Genomic DNA, 23,876 nt, shown 5'->3' with positions numbered 1-23,876 from the left:
AGTTCTGTGTAGCGTGCAACCTATTCGAAGTATTTTGATTGATCAGCAAAATAATATTTTAATACGAAGTATGAAGTGTGATTAGATACCATAATACAAACTTGAGGTTGATTTTTTACACGGTTCGTCATATTGTACGGTTACCTACATAATGATCGTAAAAGATAATGCATCTCTGTATAACATAAAACGTTTCAATACTTCAACGTTAACTCTAATAATATAGTCGTATAAAAACTTGTTATCCCGTCATCTTAACATTTTAAGGGCTTAACGTGTATCTTATTATTGAGCGGTCACACGACGTGTCCAACATAATATAACTGTATAGGCAACTGTCGCTTGTTTTATACGTATTCCTTGTGTACTGGTGATCGTACGAAATTGACTCACGTTTTCTGTCAAGCGCAACTCTCGTAGAACAGACGTTCCATTAAAATATGTACTATTCTCTTTTTATTTATTTTTTTTTTTTCATTACTTTTAATATATAATATAATATACAATATTATGTGAGTTATTATTGAACAAACTGCTATAACAATAATATAATACTTTTTTATACCAAACTATTTTTATTGTTAAGCAAAAGTGCATTGCGATGACAACGACGCAATTATTTTGCGATTTACGATCATAGAACTTCCGCGGGTCCATCATAATAATAAAACTAATATAATATAATAATAAACGAATAATAGTCCGCGCCCATCACATACAACGTGTACGTATGCGTGCATGACTTCAGACACGGTCGTAAAAATCCCACCACTTGGACACCATATTATACATATTAATTTAAATACGTGAGACACGTCAGTTATTTATATTTATCATTTAATATCCTTATATTAGTCGGCTCATAATATTATAAAAACTGGAACAGTAAAAATATTGTCTAAGCACTAGATCTACGTTTATTATAAACTGTGCGAATATAATCGTATATATATATTTTTGAGACGTAAAAATCATAATTTTCAAATCTGCTAATCAAGTTTTACTCCACGATAATGTTAGCTAAAAAAAACCAACTAAAAAACTAAAAAAATTAACCACTTATTGATCCCTTATGGCCTTTTTTTAAAAAGCAATTTTATGATATATTGTTAGATAAAAATTAAAAATATAATATTGTTGTTCATAATTATAAAAAAAAATGTTATTTAATTTTACTCCAACCATAAAACAACTCACAAGAGCAAAACTATGTAAGTAGGGATCACCAAAACCAAATTAATCCAAGGATTTTAGAATAACTAAATGTTCTATCCAGTTAAATGCGTTTGAGAAATCGGTTTAGATGATATATATTCAAGTTTGATGATGAAATGCATCCATTACACAATTATCTACTCAAACCATATTAGACATGATGGTCGGCTACCTTCAATAAATAAGTCATCCATATTTTAAACTCACCTAACCATGGGTACGTTGTCAGATTTATAAAAATAGGACTATACTTATAAGAAACTTAAAAAAAAATATTGTATAGAGACTATGGTTGAACGATTTTCTAAAGAGTATATTATTAAACAAAAATGAGTTTCAATGTAGTGTTTTAGTAAGATATTGTTATTTTAGCTCTCATTTAAATATATAAAAAAATAGTTGTCAATAATTTAATTGGACGTACACTTTCTGTAGTCGATTGGTTATTCGGGTTATTCCAATTTCATTTATTTTCTTGTACAAATTGTTTTTTTTTTTATACTTTTATTAATATATTTTTTTTTTTGATTTAAGCCGTTTATTGAATTAAAAAAAAAAATTGTTTTTATAATATATCAATAGTTAATAAATATATTTTCAGCTTTCCCTTTACACACGTCAAAAACAATGTCAAAAACTGTATTGTATGTCGACGATACTTGTGTGATTATTATACTTTGTATGACTTACGTAAGTTGTGTGTATAACAATTAATTAAAATAAATCAACACCAATATTATTTTATCTCTCATGCACGTACCCAACTTTACCAGTCATTGCGTTCAAACACTTTTGTTTTTTTTTTCAATTAACTGATAAAAATCACATACAAAATTATAAACCACTATTTTGTATGCATGTGTGTGTGTGTTTAAGTTATGAGTGTGGGGGAGGTTAAAATTAGTGTTGAAACCCAACTGAAAAATTAAAGAAATAAAACATATTTTTCGTAAATACTTAGATACCCACCATAAAAAATAAATACTGATTAAATATAGTATAGTCAATACTTACATCCCGAGGAAACCAAAAGATATTTAAATGAAATAAAATTAATGCAAATAGTTAAATAAATGATATTATAAAGTTTATTAATCAACTGTTTATAAAAAAAAAAAAAAATTATACATCATCGTTAAACCAATACTTATTAGCAAAATATTATAAAAATATTATATCGTCGTTTTAAGTATACGAATATTAAAATCAATGGAATTACATATTCAAATCATAAAAATATATTTCACTATGTGGGATTCCGCATACTACTGAGTACATGAATTCGCTACTTGTTGACAAAGCCTTAAATCCCCAATTCCTATAATTAACTATTATATAACGTATTCGACATAATTTGTTTGTTTGTGTTAGATAACACCAATATGTGATATTATATAATTTATGTATAATAGATACTCTTCTGTTTTCTAAACTGATATGCAAATATGTTCAACGGCAATTATACGCCGATATGTGGTGACTTATTAATCCCATTCCATATAAGTTATGTTTTAGAATGGATTGGGACGTCAATTTTGAAGAGAAGAGTCTATAGTATGACAACATTAAAGTAGTAAATTCTTCGTTGCATATATAACCAAAAAACAACGATAAGAAAATATTATACTTATTATATTTTATTATTAAAACATTTGAGATTTTCTTAAATCATATGTTCATAATATGATTGTTGGTTGAACGATTGAGCATATATTGTTTATCAAAATAATAATACGATTTAGTACGAAATTATGCGATGACACGGAATGTCATGTATTAATATTTAGTTTAATAAGGAAAATTGTTTTTTGGCTTAACACAGTCACAAATAAAATGTTATCAGTTTATGAAAAATTGTTTTAATAATATGTCAGATATACATTGAGGAATTGGAAAGTTATTATTAATTACTTATAACATACTATTATAAGTTACACTTAAAATAGGCAGTGATGATTAACTTGATCATATTTAAAATTAGGAAATACTTAATTATTCTTGTTTATCTCTTAAGGAAAATAATGACATTATTAAATATTAGATTGTACGTAAGGATAATAGTTATTGGAATAATGTACTAGGTATAGTATATATTATAACTAAAATTGAATAATATTAACATTGAAATGTATTAGGATATTTGGTTACAAATTGAAACAATATGTAATAATTTATCTTATATATACATAATAAATTATTGATCAGAATATATTACATATTAAATAAGATATATAATGTATAAACACCAAATGGTGGGCAAACTATAATAATACATAGGTAATTGAATTAACACGAAATTACATAACAAACTTACATGTGGTAAGTAAATTTACAACAATTATTATAAATCCTCTATGTAATAAATATGATTGATTTGATACTAATAACGATGGAAAAAAAAGAGAATGCTCAATATTAATACTAAAATATTTGTTACGATAAGAATCACGCGTATGATATGTTATATGTATATTTTGATAATATTTCAAGTGGGTTAGATGTGCAAACTGTAGTTCAATTAGTTGGAAATAATAAACTAATAAATAATAAAAATATATTAGAAATATATTTTGGATTTTGTATCTCTAATATCTATATCCTTTGAAAGTACTGGTTATAGTGTATTACTATGTACTGTTTTAGTCTTGGCCCATTAAATAACTGACAAGCAATGAGTTATATTACGCTACTGAGTTCTACCCTTTAATTACCTGTATTTAGTATCCACTATAACGTACAATATATATTTAGTCAAAGTTCTATGCGTTTTACAACTTAACAATTTTAAAAACATGATAATATTGACATTTTTATTATGTTTGGGTTTAAAGTATTTCTGTAACTAGTCTGAATAAGAAATATCGAGTGCAACGAAGTATTGAAAAAAGTTATAAAAACTAATTATTTTAATATTCCTCTACTAGCTACAATTAAGTAAACTTATTCTCATTTTTCAAAAATATTCAATTACCGGTGCTTAAAAGTTAATTTTGTGATAATTTATTTGGAGTAAGAAAAAAAATCTAAATGGTGGTAAGGTAAAAATGTAATATAAAAGTTATATATTAATACCTTACCACCATTTTTTTTCCAGGTATGTAATATATCAATAATTTCTATGTCTTACTCCAAAAAAATCGTATAAACGACACTGTACTGACATGGTGTACACTTATTGAATAACTTTTAATTTTATCTATTTTAAATAATTATCATACATAGTATTATAAATTTATAACATACGCAGTTATAATGTTATACAGTTAAACATTTTACCTAGAGTTTCGTAAATTTATTTCCATCAAATAAAGTTTCCGAGATGAATCTTTAGCTTACAGATAAAATATAAACTTTTATACAAAGATTACAGATTGGTGTCACGTAAAAACAAAACAAAGACAGTACCAATGTAATATTATAAAATAAAGTTATCTGTATACTATATAGCACAGTGTAAAGTGTATATATATATATGATACATTATATAATTTAATATGAGTTCCAAGATAAATAACCAAAAAAGAGAATGGTATTATTTATATTATTAGTAGTAATATAGCTACATGATATACAAAAAGTATGTATTTATTTTTTTTTTTATTAAAAACGAGAATTTCCTATGCAAGTTCTATCCATATCCTAAACATTTCATTATTTATGTTTATGCAAGTGATTATTTAACAACAAAATAATTTTGAGTTTATAAAAATATATGATATCAAAGTACAGGATTTTATTTAATAGTAAGTTCGAATTGAAAAAATATCAAAATGTAAACGACTCACAAAGAATTATTTGTAAAAACATTCCCAAAGTCAAAAAGAAAATAAGTTTTGGATTCACTTCTCTATTGTAATATTAAAATTATATTTTGCATATTATGCATATTATAACAGAATTATAATATGTATTGATGTAAAATAATAATCGACTTGTTTTTCAAAATATCATAACATATTAAAATTCACAGCAATCATTTTGATTAATTTGTTAAAATTTTACAGCTATAGGTCATACAAGAATCATAAGTTATTTCATTAATTTATACTTACTAATGTCTGAATTCAAAAGTTTTAAATCCATTTAAAACAAGTTATTTTATTACGGTGCAAAACAAACTGAAACAAATAATAAGAAACTTTATCGAAGGAATGCCAAGTTATAAACTATATAATAACAAATATATTATTATATTATATTGTTATAAATATTTAGTCACAGTATTTGTATAATAAATAATAGTAAAACACATTTAGAAGTACAAATATTGAATGGATTTAAAAAGTGTTAATATAGTAAACATAGGAATTTGTAACTTTTTTTATGACAATAACAGTATATAACCGTCTGTAATTATTTTTTTGCTCTTAAAATAAAATATAATACAACAATAAATTCTTGCAAAAATTAAAATTAAAACCCAACAGTCGAAGACGATTTAACCAGTTAGAAGGCAATTTAAACAATAAAATTTTAGATTTTAAACAATATACATGAAATGTAAATTATAAAAATGGTTATTAGGAAACATAGCATGCCATCAATTACAGTTTTGGAATAATATATTTTTTAACCAGGGAGTAATTTGAACAAAAGTATAGAGTAATAACTCAGATTTATAAAAAGGGTTTACCACTAAAATGCAATTTGAACGTTCTTTGAACTTAAACAAAAAAAATATGATTTAATTTTAGTACACAGTCAAAAAACAACACGTTTTTCTAACTACTAAATAATAATACAAACTTTAGGAAGTTAAATATTATTTAGTTTATATATTGTATATATTTTTACTTATTGTGTATACGGCTTTAAAATAAATAAAATAACAAATTGAATACAAAAAAAAACAAACAATAGACTCGTCTCACTCTTTTCACGTCAGTACAGAGTAGTATTAATTTAAAAACGTACCTAACAATGATATCATTTAATAAACTTTCTAGAACAGATATCAAATAACTATTTCTAGACTATCCTCATTTGCACGTAACTTATACGGCTAGTATGTAGTATGTATATGTATTATAATATTATATTATTGCCCTGGTAGGTAATTAATAAGATATTTCAATTATAGTGGAAATAATAAATTACCCTATGGCTTAGATGAAGTGTTATATTAATGTTTTTATTATAGTTGATAATTATTTCTCCTAAAATTACAAATTTATCATAAGAAATATAAATCAACAAATTTACAATAGCAGTGTAATAATTTTGGGAAAATAATTTATTTCGCCATAATTTAAATATTAACCGACTATAACAAAATATTTTAAAGCTGATTTTCATAAAATGTTGGTAAAAGTTACAATAATATAGTAAGTATTTATGAATCATGACAAATAATTCAAATTTTAGAATATTTAAATAGTTGAAATTGTTATTGTATAAATCACAAATTGTAAAATATTTTTATTATTTTTCTAAACTTTATTTTAAATTTCTACTTTTTGGGATGTTCCTAGTTATATTTTCTGAACTACAACAAAATCACTAAAATCGATTTTGTTGAAAAGAAGGAATGTAAAGTTTTCATATAATAAATCGACTATATTTTTATATGATTCGGGAAAATTGGACTGAGGTACATTCTATGTTTTACTTCCAATCTATTTTTAAAAAAATTTTATCATTTTTACTGTCCCTGAGGTCTTCGAAGAAAAAACAATATTTGAAAAATGCACTTTCGAAAGTTATACTCTTCCTTCAGCAAATAAAATCTGATAACTAAATCGTGTATTGTAATTCTTATAAACTAATTTATTCACCATACTCTACATATGGTATGCAGAATGCTTGTTGAAAGTCATTCCATTCTACACGCATAGATATTTTTGGGAAAAAATATTAGTTGTTAATTTATTAAGAATACTTTATTTTTGTTATTTATCTACTCTAGTATTACAGTATTATAATAGTTATCATTGATCACTAATTGCTTTTAGCAAATATAAATAATAATAAAAATGTAAAAAATACAACATTAACTAAGATTCTCTTGGTAAATGGAGTAAATGAAGCAGCTTTAATACGTCTATCTACAAACTACCAGAACCTATAGTAGCTTATATACTATTTTAAATTATATCAAAAACTAAAATAATTTGTATAATTCAAAATTAATTTAAATTATATTTCTTGTATAGTATAATAACTACTAAATTATAATAATTTATATTATAATTGTTGCAATGAACCTATTTTCAAAGTTTAAATTTTTAAAAAACTTGAAAAAAATGTTTAAAAACTCCATTTAAGCAGGTCTCTATATTTGCATTAGATCATAAATCAAGTAACGGACATTTTCTAAAATAATATTTTAAGAAATTACATAGAATTCAATACAAATTAGTCATCTTAGATGAAAACACAGAAATTAAATTAAATTTTAAAGATAACTATATTCGATTTAATTTAATTAACAAGACAATAATAATTATAACTTAAGATATTTTAGAAATTACATTACGCTTTTTAAGTACACATTTTAACTTATAATTTTGAAATATATATTTGACTTACAAGCCTCAATGCGTAATGAATAATTTTGCTGATCTTGATTAATATTAAAAAATACAAATTTAATATACTTTTGAAAAAATTGGCTAAAACCGTACAGTTGCTTGGCTTCTATCCCACAGATCATGCGCTGTATAATATTATTTTATAAGCGTTCGTTCTGCTTTTACGTCATTTACTTTGATAGTTATCACACGGCTATAATATGACTATACGAGCCAAATATTGAGATTAATGAGACGAAAATTCATAGACTCTGTCGACTTTTAACAATGAAATACATTGTTGTAACAGGTTTGTTATGTAAAAAAAAAAAACCACATAAATCGTGTCTCTTATTTTAATATAATATATTATTATTATATTTATATTTATATCTGTCGTATTATTGTCTATCTAAATTCATATCTATAAACTTTAGGTAGTACATATCGAATTCAATTCCTTAAATAGTTGACACGATTTTATCTGTGTACAAACAAAACAACTAAACTTTGAACGATAAAACATCTTCATACAGTTTGAAAACAAATAATTATAAATTTAGTTGTACTGTATGTACACGTTTTCGTCAAAAGAATAAGAAAATTGCGCTTGCATAAAAAAAAACTGTACACAAATTAAACATAATAATTATGTACTAAATAAATAAGAGAAATATTAAAATAATATTATATAAATGAAAACCAAATCAAGTAAGGGACCTAGGCAAACAAAATGACTTAAAAAAAAAAAAAAATGAAAAACAAATACTATAGGTCACCGCCCTTCCGTGGCCGTGACAGTCGACAATAAATTACGACCGCAAACCAGGAGACAGCTAGGCTGTACGAAAGACATCAATCCATAATTACTATAGTTCAGCGGAAAATATCAGAAGCAAACTTTCTGAAGACCGACACCTGAAAATTGCTCAAAACGACAGGTTATTTTTAAGTCGATGACTTATAAGAATTTTACCAATAAATTCAACAATAATAATATATGCAATTTATTAATGTGTTCATTTACTGTTATCAGTACTAATATAGTTACGTCCCACCTAAAGGTGGTCATTTGGTAGGGTAAATTTACGTAAATCATACCATATTTTTTTCTCGGTAAATTTTTTTTCCGTTCATAATATTGCATGACCCCTTATTTTAACTATAAAATGTATTAATTTTAGTTTTTATACTATATAATATCTACATAATAAATTAAATCTATAGAAAAAAATGTATCAACATTATTTTCATGATAAAAATTCCATCACTTGGCCTACATATACTTCGTATACGTAGATATATTTTTTCGATTATTTACATTTTATTTTATTCACCAGTGACCATTACATTTATAAGATTACATCAAAATCGGCTGTATTTTATTCTGTTTTGTTTTTATAATATGCATGTACAGTATAGGTAGTATAGTTTTTTTATGTATGTTTATGGTTTTGTTGACAATAACAAGAACCACGTACAATATAACAATGCAATAAATAGTTACCTTATTGTCATACATCCATTTTTATACTTCCTTTATAAATCATAATATATTACTTTAAGAATAATATTTGATTCGTTTTGTACAAATAAACCATCATTTTATTTCAGATTTCGATAAAAAAAAAAAAAAGTTATGAATATATGATACTACGGTAGTGATGATAACGATAAAATATATATTGTAAATATAAAAAGTATAAAATAAAACTTTAAAGAAACAAAATCAGTATGAAGAATTGCTTTAACTATGAAATTAAGTAGTAACCGTATCTGTTGTGAGTTAGGAAACCCTCAATTTGCAAATGGGATCACATATAATATTATGAGATATCGTTATAGCATGCAATAAAATAAGATTAATTTAGCTTAATTAATAACAAATTGAATGTATAATATCTTCTGTTAATTAGTGTTATCTGTAATCGTTGCGTATTATCGTTTTATCATAATGTATTCCCATCACCATAATATCGTATATCTATAAATCAGTTATATATTCATACAAACATAATTACAACTATTGAATAGTTTTAATAAAAATAAATAAACTAAAAAAAAATGGTACTTTGAACATATTCGTTTTGATTGAAGTTATATAAAAACAAAGGTTCACCCCAACGAAATCTGACTTTTTTTATTATAAAAATACTTTATAAGCTCACAATAACCATATCAAGGATTATGAAAAATAATTATATACCTGCAAAATCCTCGGACACATAAATATAAACAATATTTTTAATACTGTTCATATTATCCCATCATTAATATGCATTGTTCTAATAAAAATCTTCTAATCAATAAACTAATCTATTACTACGTTATAAGAACTTTACATAAAGTAAAAATAATAGTTAGTATTTTATAGTGTATTAACACGACGCTGACAGTGTTTAAAGGATTATCATACAATATGTCTGTCTCCCATACATAATAATATCGAGGTTCTTGAGTAGAAAAAACGTGTTTACAATAATGTATTCTTTATTCAACTTTTTATCGCCGAAAACTCTTTGTAGAGTAATATTCGCGGGGTTTTATTTAAATTCCAAGTGCAATTAAAAGTCTATTGATTTTAGAGTGATTTAACTATTTTAATAATTATTATTTATTCTGCGTATGTGTGGAATGTGAATACAATTTCAGACAAAAAGAGTACGTGTATTATACTTAACCCACTTGCTGTTTTTTATATTAAACCATCTATAAAATATATTTTGTTTATATAGTAACAACGAAATTCAATGTCACTTAAAAAAAAAAATTATTGCTAATTATTAATTACATCATAATAAAATACGAGTATAAATATAATAATTCTAATTGTTATAATTGTTAATAACTCTAAAATGTTCCTAGTGTAATTTTAATCATGCGTCAACTACGTATATTTCAAATATCTTTGAAAATCGTTTCTCGTATATATATTTTTTATAAGCACTTAAAGTTTGAAAAATGACATAAACACTATACTACTATAGTACTACCTATAGTAAACTGAATTTTACTCGGGAGGAACATCTGCGATGATTTATCACTGCTTTCAAATTTAAAATAATATAATACAACACAGCAGAATATAGTCGAGAGGTGGCAGGAATGCAGGATACGATGAGCACCCAATATAAAGGATTCAATATGAAAATATTTACATGGTACTTTTTACCGTTAAAAACATACTCGTTTTTATAGTCCAAAACAGAATGTTTGATTTTGTTCAATATTAAATTTATAATAAACTATATACGCTATTTGATGATTTTTAAATTAAATACAGGTACATTTTTACCGATTTTATAATAGCAATGTTTTTATAATGATTTTAGAACAAAAAAGTAGTCAAAACCACGAAAATAAAAAATAAAATTAGTCAAAACAGTTGTATTGAAATGTCAGAATGCCTAAGACAATAATACTAAAAATAACACTATATTTTTTTTAAATTTTTTTTATTCATAAAAACCTATATTTACAATTTATATAAAAAATTATAATAAGTAAATTGTATAATATAATAATAATCATTAAATGTCTTGATTGGCTTAAGAGGGGAAAACTTCACTATATTTAAAATTATACATTAAAAAATATATTACTATTTTTAAATTAGTCATTTTCATTCAATTATCTTCAATCATTTATTAATATTATGTGTAGTGTAAAGTATGTATAAACTTTGAATGTATTCTAACTACTTTTAGAACTACTTTTATATATATATATATATATATAAAAATTTGTTTGTTCATAGTAATTACACATTTAAAAATTATGTAATTCAAGATTTAAAGACTGTAAAGTAAAAATAGTTTTATAGAATGACATAATCACCAAAGAAAATAGTTATTTCAACCTTGATTGAGATATTTTCCGATAAGAGACAAAATAAGTTGTTAGAGAACAATGAAAATCAAGAAATAGGTATAATATGTAATAATAATCATTTGTTGAAAAATTAATGCTTGTTTCTCATTTTTCGAACACCTTATTTCCTGGAAATTAAGCAATAACTGCTTTTATAGAAGTTTTAGATTTACAGTATAATAACATTGGAAATAAAATGAAATTACAATTTTAATATCATTATATAGGTCATCAGAATAAATTTTTAGTTTATCAAAGAAAAACTGCCCGCAAATCTTCCGACCAATGCGTGGAATTGTTATTAATAGCTCAAAAAAGATCTACTCAGAATAAATAATGGGCTTTAAAGTTAGCTCAGTGGATTTAGTAGATGATTTGTTAAGATGTTATTTAATATTTAAATATTTATTTTATAAATTTTATTTATTTATAAATAATATTTGTTTAGGATTACACCACTGAACTACTATCGTGGAAGCTCAAATTAAGGAATTAAGGGACTGAACAACACTTTCATGACATAACAAATGAGCAGTTTAACGCAAATACTACAGTCTACAACTCTTCAAAAAAAAAAAAAAAAAAAAGAATGGAAATTGGGCCAAAAACACTACGTGGTATTAAGTTTAGACCCTACCGACAACATTAATTACTTCAGAGCAATTAGAATAGATCACAATTTTAATTTACAGTGTTAAAAAAAAAAATACTAAAATTTTTTTTAAAAAAATGGTTTTAAATGACCATTTATTTAATCATAACATTATTTATTTAATTATTTAAAATAAATACATTTTTTCAGTATTTGGGTTTTCAAAGTTTTGATTTTGCTCTTTTTGCCAATTATCTACATAATATGAACATGTTTATAATAGATTAAGCTTCTTTAATTTGAAATACTTTAATAATTATACAACGAAATAATTAGATATACCACATTATTTTCAATGTAAAATTAATCTTCTGAGAACATTATGTTCTGTTTATTATAATACGAGTAAGTAATTGATCAATATACATTTTAATAGTCTCAAAAAATAAAACATTAATTAACTGAGTTTGTATATCATTCGATAATTTACTATTTAGTATAGGTTTTAATTATTAACGGAATTATTAACAAATAAAATTTTAAAAATATATAATACTTATGTATGTATGACGTATGTTTTATCATTGTATAATGATACATCATTATGATTATCATTTATTAAATGAACTATAAAACATCAGTCTAAAACATTCACAAAAATACGAAATAATGTAAATGCGTAATACAAAAATCGTCATTTAAAATAAATAAATAATTATTTTACTTTTATATATTTTATTTATTTATTTTTCCATCATTCGCATATATCATTTTAAATATTAAATACAAACTCAAACCTATCACTTATTATAATAGCTATTTTTTTATACTTTAAAAATGAGGTATTTGAAAGTAAAAGCAATCCATAACTTTTTTAATCTTCTTAACTGTATCAACAGGAAGAGTATTTTTAAACGAAGTAACAACTTTTATTTTATTATTTATAATATCAAGCCGATGTTTCTTTAATATGAAGTTTCAATTTTTTTATTAAATAAATCACTGTGCGAATTGTCATATTTTGTAAAACACTATACCGTTTTAAATTTAATTTAATATTCAGATAATTACTACCATTAATACAATTATCGTTGATCACGTTGTGTTTTTAAAATATTGAAAAATGTAATTAATTATACTTTTTCATACCACTATCTTATAAATGAAGCTATGGGAATAATAGAACACAATATTAAAGAAAATGCAATATCAAATACGCAGGAGACTCAATTTTTGCTTGTTGCAACAACAAGATATAGCCTTGCAAAAAAAAAACATAAGAAAATTTATAGGTAGAAAACTTTAAAATATGAATTTTATAAAAACTATTATTTATACTTAAACAGTATTACTAATATCCTCCATTATTTTTAATTATAAAAAAATATTCAAAATAATAAGTTGTTAAACTTAGTTTAATTTTTAACTTTATAATAAATTTGAGTTGAACAATTATTTAAAAACCAAACTTTTAGCTATGAAAAATAAATTTAAGAGTATTACCATATATATTTTTTAAGAAATGTAGTAAATTTTTTGGAACATGTATTAGTTTTTCTTTGCTTTAAGTATTTTTATATTTATTATAAATTATTTCGAAATGAGTTTAAAGAATAAGCAGTTTAATTAAAATAATATATAAAAATAAAACAATTTGTTCTGCTATATAATATAATTTAATTGTTATATCAAACATTATTGCTTACAAAAAATGGTTACGTCTATGTATGAAAAAATATTCACGTTGTTTTATCGTAATTTTAATCTGTTACATTATAATGCATCAAATTATTTAAATTAATATTAATGTTATTACATTTCTAATAATAAAAAATATATAATTGAAAAGGAAGGTCTAAGAAACTTTATTAGTGTATATAGTTTAGACTATCACTAATTGTTTGTAGTCATAAACTTAAAGAAAACACTAGAACTTGTTTATAGCTTTTAAACATGTTTTATTATTTAATTTTAATTTTTGTTACAAAACTTTATTATCCAAATTTAATGCATATTTATATCTACATTATAAAGCCAAACATCCGTTTATTAATTAGTCTATAACTTTGACGAATATACACCGTTCTGAATACCAGTTATATTCTGTACAATAGGTAGGTACCAAGGTGCTAAGTTAGCTTATAAATTATACTTCAAACATTTTAATTGATTCTACATACTTTTTTGTTAATTTAATTAATATAATTATGGTTATGTTTGTAGAAAAATATTAAATGCCATTAAAATATAATTCTTATAGTTATTTTAGTACAATGTCAAGTTAAAACTGAAATGCAAATGTATGCATGCTATTTAGTTAAAAATATTATTATTATAGGTTTAATAAATGTAATATTAAATATTTTAATAAAATTTTAAACGCATTTATATTTATATTCCTTATAGATATTACTAAACAAGTAAAAAAGTATAGGACACAAAGTTATGAAAATAAATGACTCAACTTACATGGTACGAGTAGGTACCTAAGAATAAAAATAACACATACAGGAATAATCGAATGTTTAGCAATAGTTGACTACAGTTTAGGAACCAACAATAATAAAGGTAATACAATTTTACTAGACTCAATATTTAACAATAAATAATATTTTTTTCTCTAAAAATTTATTCAGAGCAAAAATGTAATCATAAAATTGTACAATATTTGCTTCACTCAGCATCTAACACATGGCAAACGACAATGGGTCAATAGAAATTAGTGAAAAACAAAAATGAGTTGCATTATCATTTTACGTTTAAATTCTTCGATTTTCATACATGGTTAAAGTCTTAAACATTTTAAAAGCATAACTCGTATAGACTAAACCATTAAAATAAATATATTTTACAAATTACTATGTCAATTAAAGACACATTTCAAACCAATCAGTTGGGTATTCTATATTTTCATGATAACACTATAGATTTCAATGATCATACATTATGATTAAAATCAATTATTCTAAATTCGAACGTAGCAAATTTTACCTGTTCTGTCTGAATTAAGTATGTGATGAGTATAAAAAATAAAAATAAGCCAACCAAGGAGAAAAAAAATGAGATGAAAAAACACAATTATATTAATTTACCAAGGGTGTGCGGCTAGGAATCTTTTAATGGAAAGCAAGTGATATATATTATATAATATATAGTCTTGGGAAACGAAGAGTGGGTATTCATCCGGAGTGACAAAAAAAAACAGAATCGCTTCTCGAGAGACCAAAACTCGCGCGTGCACGGGAGACTAATTAAACACTAACGTTTGATTAATGAAGCCCTTTCGACGAAGTATCATTTGAATCACTCCGTATATGCAAATGCTCTTACAGACCTTTGTGTCTTTAGAAACTCAAAGAAAATAATTATACAGCTGTAGTTAAAGTAATTTAATGTGAGCTATATAGCACGTTATGTGTTTATTAATCTACCTTTATTAAAAATACCTACTTTATTGATACTGTAAACAGTAAGTAGACAACCATAGAATTAATATGGTTTATTAGGTTTATTTAAGATAATAAATATGCATGATTTATTATTCGTGATATTTCTATTGTCATATCGTAAATGATTATAATACTAATATGGCACGCGCGACGGGTAAATTTTTCTCATTAAGTACTCTACAAACGAAGAACACCAATAAATCAAACATGCAGAATAGTCGCAAAATAATATAAATAGTAAGTAGGTACACGAAAATATTAAATAAATACAGACGATGATTAAAAGTAATAGATTTTCATATTTTTTTTAGTTTTTTAAGTTTATAACACACTGGGATTGATACGATAGGATATTGTTGTGATTTAAAATATTCGCGGCAAGTAAAATATATTATTCAAATATTATATAATAATCATTTATGCTGTCAACCTGAACAACATGATATATATTTTTATAAAAGCTGGAGATAAGTACAAACAAAAGGCGCATTGTTTAACACAGGCGTAGCGTGTGTACATATTACGGACCATCGTGAAGGTAGTTGACATCATAGATATAGGTAGCTAAAATAAACGTTTCACCTTCTCGGCACCATGATGTGATTTTTGGATAGTGTCCAGTGTCCACGTGTAGACGACTCGGTATGACTCCCCGGAAAGTATATTATTATTGTTATTATAATTAGCGTAGAATGTTTTCTGATTTTTTGGCAACCGAAGAAATACCGTAACGCGCAGTCACACAACATGTTTGAAAATTCGATTTCTACGTTAAAAAACACGAATGAAGTAACGCACAGCAAAAAGGTGAACAAACTAAATGAATGTGGATTGGTATTTTTCTAAAAAAATAAAGCAATTGTAATGGAATTACAATAACTTATTCTTTTAACGAGAAAGGTCAGAAATACCTATTAAATATTATATTATTCTCTTCAATAATAATAATATTTATCAATAAATCCTCATGGAATGTATGTTATAAGAAGGCATTTTTTTTTTTTTTTTACAATTTCTAGTAAAAATACTGACTTATAAAAATATGTATATATTATAGTAGGTACCATCAACATATATAATATATATACTGTTGTAGGTACATACTATTTACATACTATTATATCACTTTTCACTTATCTATTATTATATTAATAAAATTAAAAAAAGCAATGAATTCAATAAAATTATTCTAATCGAATTACATTGTTCAAAAAAATACAAACTTATAAAAATAAACTACAAAACACTTCAAGTTAAAATCCATAGGTAAGTACATCGAATAAAGCCTTCTATTTAATTAATCAACCCATTCCCCCCTCACTGCCAATATTTTCTTTTCAGTTACTTTAACCATAGCAAATACGTATTTATCGCATAATAATAAACGAATAATTAATTTAATCGTGAACATTTCCGGGGTCGTTTCCTTTAATTACCAAAATATTCTTATAAAAAAACTTATGTTTTTAAAAAAACTTTTAAATATTTTCTTTCAATAAAAACACACAGCGTAAATTTTGTGATTATTATTTAACAATCTAGAATAACGATTTGGCTCAAATAATTTATGGTGGTCGACTAAAACAGCTACTGCCTTTATTATAGCATATAACACTCAATTTCGATTTATTTTATTTCCGTAAAGATATTTTTTAAAACGTGAATCAGTTAATATTTAATTTGAAGTATTCGTAATTATTTTTAGAACAATTTATTCGATTACACAATATTATTTTGTATTTTATAATATGTTAATTGTTTGAATAGTAGAAAAGTAAGTACCATATTAACATAATCATAAAATAAGTACAATAAAAACTTCATATTTATACTTGAATAATAGAATATCACAACCTAGAGCACAATTTCAATGACAAACTGGAGATGCAAAATCCCCCTATTTTATATTCTGAGCCGAGCTGTTAGTGTATTGGTTTTATAATGATGTGTTGTTTTTTATCCCGTCTGTCATCAGTCATCACCTTTAAAGCAAAAAACATTTTTCAAACTTCTATTTTGAAGGTGGTTCCTAATTCCCCAAAGATTTGATATGGTTGGTTCCTACTTTATAAGTTTAAATCTAAAAACTCCATGTAATCTGAAAAATCTGAAATTACGAAAAGAAAAATACGAGAATATTTTCACAAAAACAGCAGTTTTTGATCGTATCAATGATATATATTATTATTTTTTTTTTGTTACTCAAACACTTCGCTTGGATTTTGGAAGTGGTCAAATGTTAATTTTTAAATTAATTACAGGACGTATATACATTATTTTAACAAAGATATTCAAATATACTTGTATTTCAGGATTTAGATTTTTTTACCAAAATATATTTTAATTTTATATTCTACTGTTTTTGTGCGTAGATGAACAATTTAATAATTTCTTCATTAATTATCTTCTTAAAACTTTGTACATCAATGTGATTGATACAATGGTACATTGGTATATAATATAGTGCAAAAGCTACATAACATATAGCTCTTACATCCCGAATACCAACAATTAGTATATATTGTTTATATTTACGAAATTAGTTAGATAAGAGATTCGGCGCCTGAGCTATAGTCCATTATCCTTTATAATTAAAGTTTAATAACTCAAAAACCACTCGTTTAAATTTGGATTTAGATACATCAACGTTTTTATAAAAAGCATCCATCCGACAATTTTAATGATAACATAATATTAATATCTAAATAAATAATAGAACATTCTTAGAAATTACATTTTTCGTCCAGAATTATGTTCCTATGCAATGATTTATTATTTTTAATTAAATTTAACACTCTTTAATTACAGTAAACTATTCAATAACAAGGTATTAGGTACAATTATTGAAACCTACTATACAGCAGAGTGAATTCCCCGATTTTTTTCAGTTAGTATGAATAACATAACGAGCAAATTCGCCTCCAGATCCCCTTTTTATTGTTCAATAATCACATAATTAATAATAGCTTTGTGACATCAACTTTTGATATTTATTCACCCTTACCATTATTGCCCGTACCTTTTGTGACTTTCATCTATACATATAGACCTTTTCAATCGAATTGATAATTTAATACAACTGTATTTGTTAGTCTAATTATATAAATAAATTAAGCATTCATTTATCATTAGCTATTAAGACCTATGAAATAAATGAATAGTAATCGCAGACCGTAATAGATATACAAATATTACGAAATATAGTAGACACTATTTTATCGATACGTGTGTTGTAGTATTCTTCAACAAGTGTATTCTACACCATCGTGTCTATCATCTTAGTAATGTAGAATTGAATAATATGCTGAACAATTTGATTAGGTAGGCAATATATCAATAATTATTAGCTATATTTCATCTTCAACTCATCAATTACATATAGAAACCGGAAACTTAGGTGTGCAGGTGTGCAGCGTGCACTGTACCTTAAAAACCGTTCCCTCGATTGAGTTATGCGCGTTTTAAACAATAACAATAACTATTATGACTGACTGATGGATATCAGATAAATTTACAATCCAAATTATAAGATGATATTTATAATGATAATAATCACACTAAACATAATACAATTTATTGGATAAATCTTAATTCTTGTAATAATACGACGGTACCGTTTATGATAAGTTATAGGAATAAGGTGAAAATACATAATATATTTTATACGTAAGGAAAAATTGAAATTAAAATAAAGTCAAAATTGTGTAATAAGCAATTCGTTAATTTAATTGATAAGGTTTGTATTAAAAATCTATACTCGATGTACTTACTTTGGTTACCATCAGACTACAGTCAAACAAATTAGCAGATTAATAAAACATAATATATACAGTGTTAATGATTGGAATTTAAAATTAATCTTATTTGATTATTATATTTTTGTGCTTAGTTATCTTTAAAATTATTTAATATTTTATTTATTGACTACATACAGTATTAAATAATCTAAATCCTTTTTTATCGTTTTATGGATCTTATTATCAAACACCTCGTATGTTAGATTTATAGTAAATTTACGTTCACAACTAATATTTTTTATTGTACAGTTTTAGTATCATATTAAGTTCGCCTACTATTAAAGTTAAAATTAAATATATAACTAGAACGATTTGATAGGCTTATATTGACATTTTTATTTTAAAGTAATTTGTGAGAGTTTTAAAATTATAATATTTTACATTATTACATAATTATAACTCAGTTTAAAAATATATTATAAATAAAAACCCGAATAATATTCTTAATTTTCAATTTGATAACAAGTCAATTCACTCTCACATTAAAACTAACAACACAAATTTGGCTTTGCTGAAAAAAAATTCTGTATTTTTACTGTGTTGCACATGGTTTATGGAAAAACAAATAATACGCTAACGCCCCATATGTATCTAAAAATGGTGCATCGATAGAAGATATTACCAGTAATTATATACCAATTTAGGTCATGTAATAACGTTTCCGCGTTGAAATCATCGTCTTTTATATTATTATAATGTAATTCCGGACATTCGTATTGGTAAATCTCATCATCACTTACTGAAACAAATTTTATATTGTAATAAATAAACATAAACTTTACTAATATAATAATATTTCACTATTTCAGTATACCTAATTCATAATTAATTTTACAAATCTACAATAATTATACATTCACGTAACATTACGTGTTATCCTTAAATTGTTAAAAAAAAAAATTGTTACTATTATTTTCAATAATTCGTTTATTTTATATAGTAGATACCTACTGCTAATGGGATGCTTCCTCATTTCAATAATTAATTTTATTAAATATATTTCTTTAATTCGTATGGTAATTATATGTGCTTATAATATATAGAAAACCTATAAAAACATTTAACGATTAATCACGAATAGCAATAATAATAAATATGAAAAACATTAATTAATAATGTATTTAATTAACTTCTCGAAGTCGTAACGTTTAACTATGTCTACTCTCTCTATATAATTTTTATTAATTTCCCAAACAATATCTTAAGAATTAAAAATAATATTCCTACGTTTTTTTCTTCTAATTATAAATATTTGAGTATATGAGTGGATATACAAGCTGTTTTTTATTACGAGTAATTTATTTTAAATAAGTAAAACAACGAGAAGCTCGACATAACAATTTTAGATTTCATTATAAGCGCATAACTATCGTTTTTTTTTTTTTAATTTTGATGTACAAAAAATTATCAACAAATTAAAATGTACTTATAGCTGATTTATTTAGATGATTAATCACGGTAAGATCAACAGATTAAAGTAATCATTAAACGGCATTATTTTGTCTAACTTAATTTTACCTACCAACAACCCGGGCAGCAGATGTATCTGGTACATAAGGAATCAAAAACGTATTCATAAAATTCTACTAAAAGGTTCTAAATTTCAATATTTGGTAAGACAATGTGATTCTGCTGAAATTTTAAACAATAATAGTGGTTGTTCAAACAACAAAAATAACATGTAAGTAATATTATTCCAATATAGTTAGAGTGTACTATATAAAACTTAAAAGCAAAAAGTGTGTAGCACTATTGTAATATTATTTCGTTAACGTGAAAACTTTAAACAATTAAAATTATAATTTATAATCAGACTCGAAATAATAATAAACCCATATTAGTATAACATAATAGTGTAACAAGTGTTATAAAATAGAATCGTCGAGCAACATTACTTTTTTAATATGCATATGCACAACGTCTTATTCACTTTAAAAATAAATAACAATATAAACAATATAGCACCTATTTTACAGCTCAATACATCTTAAAAACAATAACAATATAAAAAAAGTATAATGATCGTACCATTAAACACGTTATTTTGAGTAATATCCGTTTCCGTTACTAATCCTTAACATTCTGATTAATATAAAACTAGGTAAAAAATCTCAATTAGATGCGTAATTGTTATGCTAATAATTTATTTGACTTGCGTGTACTAACATAGTTAGTCGTTACAATGACTATAATAGAGTAAACAGTCTTAAGAACGATCACGGCAGATTATTAAAATTAATAAAATAATTCAACGCCAAACAGAATATTATAGTACATTTAATATAGTTTAAGGTCTTTAATGACGATCAATAGTCTATTTCGTCAAACGATATACCTATTAATTTTTATTGTTTGAGAATATATTTTAACAGGCTTATAATTAAATGTCCAATCATTTGGTTTAATTTTTGTTATTGGTATGAATTATTTTCAAACTCTGTAATATGCTTATCTACAAATTAGTGAAAATTTTTTCATGAAAATAAGTTATTCTGAATAAATTTATTAACTTGAAATCTAAATAGGCCGTTGGACTATTTTTACCTATAAGGAGCAAAGATTTCTAGACACCAGTATACCACCCATTGATTTTATTTTAATATATCCACTCACAAAAATATCATAAATATAATATTCACAACATGTGCCCTATTTTAAAATGGTTAATCAAAACTTTTAAATCACAGACATTATAATCCAACATGTTTAACTTAATAAGTACACAAAAAATGTAAAGTATAATATAAAATCACATAAAGGACTTGTATTACTCTTAATATAATGTATGTACCTATAGATACTATAGATCCCTACTGATTTAATACTGTTTTAAATCCACGTCCATTTAAATCATTTATTTATAATAGTACATTTTGTTATTCGTTTTTTACGGACCTACGCAAAAACTATTTTAAGGATGATTATTTTTTTTAATCAGTTTAAAAATAAGTGTATAAAACATACTAAATCTAGTTTAAACTCAATAGCTACCCCGCCTCGTTTTCAAAAAGATATTTATAAATGTATCCAAATATTGTTTGTCAATTTAATTAGTTATTAATAATGCTATTCCTTCAAAAATCATATATTATAGAATAGAATTTCAAAAATGTTATTACAAAACCAGTGCAAAGTTCCGACCAACTCATAGAATAATATATCACATGATATATATATTATATACGTCAGGAATGCGCATATTATGGTATAGTTATAACTTAATAACAAAACGGTAATTTTAAACAATTTATTTTGTTTTATTAAGTCTATTGTACAAAATAACTTACACCACGAACTCGGCGTCACGCGAAGCCACAACCCAATTAAGATATTCATAATAATATAACCTACGTAAGCATGCACCTTACAACGTAGCACTCAATAGGTAAGTTGGTACATCCGTACAAGTTTACAATGACTGATAAATATATTTGTATTGTATAACATTGTTTATTCTACGGTTTTCGCTATTGCATACTAACAAAAGCCCATTTGACAATTAATTATCCCAAAACCATATTATTTATAGACACTATATAATGTTATAACAACAGAAACTATGTAACATCTATATAATATAATATAACAATCGGCGTAAATTATTGAGAGATTTCTGTGTAAATTATTATTCTTTAATTTTTTCGAATAATATATTTAAACATGTTATATCCATAATCATTGAATGAAAGCAAATAATTTAACTTTAATTTTTACTTAGAAAATAACCCCAACAATTTTTTTTTATGTCAATTGATAAATTATAATGACATATTTATCTAAATCAATTTAAAAAAAAAGTTACATTTAAGGTAAGTATACTGGGATAAACACTTTAAGTGGATATAATACGGTAACACATATTTTAATTTGTGACTTACGAGTATTTGATTTTTTAATTTATATAAAAATGCTTACATACATAGTTGCATACATTAGTATTATTTCACAGGATTTTTTTGGTGGTGTTTGTTTAACCACACATAACAAAAACTTATTTTTATTGTATTAAATATAATAACAATTATTAATATACCATAATTAAAATTCGTTTGATCCAAAAATCAAATTTTAGATTTTAACCCAGTTAAAACTATGTTAAATAATTATTTATTTACTCGAGTTTTTAAGACTCTCAGTTCGATTCTAATGCTCTATTTAAATTTAAAAGTTATAAAAACAATATAATTTTTATTAACCTTGACAAAATTGTAATGTATAAACTTTTCCTTTAAAAAATGTGATATTCATACTGTAAACTTAAATAATATTTGTGTATTTTGATTTTAAAGACGGTTTGTCAAGTTTATAAAGATCTTAACTTTATCAATAAATAAAAGAAACTTTTAAAACTAGAAAATTATAATATTAAAATTATTGATTTGATAATAACAAAAACTTTATTTTAACCGCGTAAACTTAGATTATTATAAATCCAGTATACCTA

The 23,876-nt window shown here is 24.1% G+C and overlaps 1 protein-coding gene across 5 annotated transcripts in view; it reads right to left on the bottom strand.

The window, feature by feature from the left end:
• The window catches only part of LOC132921344 (tachykinin-like peptides receptor 99D), a 218,958-nt gene that overhangs the window by 191,892 nt on the left and 3,190 nt on the right, over positions 1-23,876 (bottom strand). Inside the window, exon 2 of one of the 5 annotated variants that reach the window (XM_060984323.1) lies at positions 5,268-5,333. The exons of the other annotated variants lie outside the window; for them this stretch is intronic. The gene's annotated coding sequence lies outside the window, so the exon portion shown is untranslated. The remainder of the gene's footprint in view (positions 1-5,267; positions 5,334-23,876) is intronic. 5 annotated transcript variants of the gene reach the window in all.

The sequence above is a fragment of the Rhopalosiphum padi genome, chromosome 2, assembly GCF_020882245.1.
Source record: "Rhopalosiphum padi isolate XX-2018 chromosome 2, ASM2088224v1, whole genome shotgun sequence".
NCBI lineage: Eukaryota > Metazoa > Arthropoda > Insecta > Hemiptera > Aphididae > Rhopalosiphum > Rhopalosiphum padi.
The sequence above is the reverse complement of the archived record's forward strand: the minus strand, read 5'-3'. Positions and strand labels throughout refer to the sequence as shown.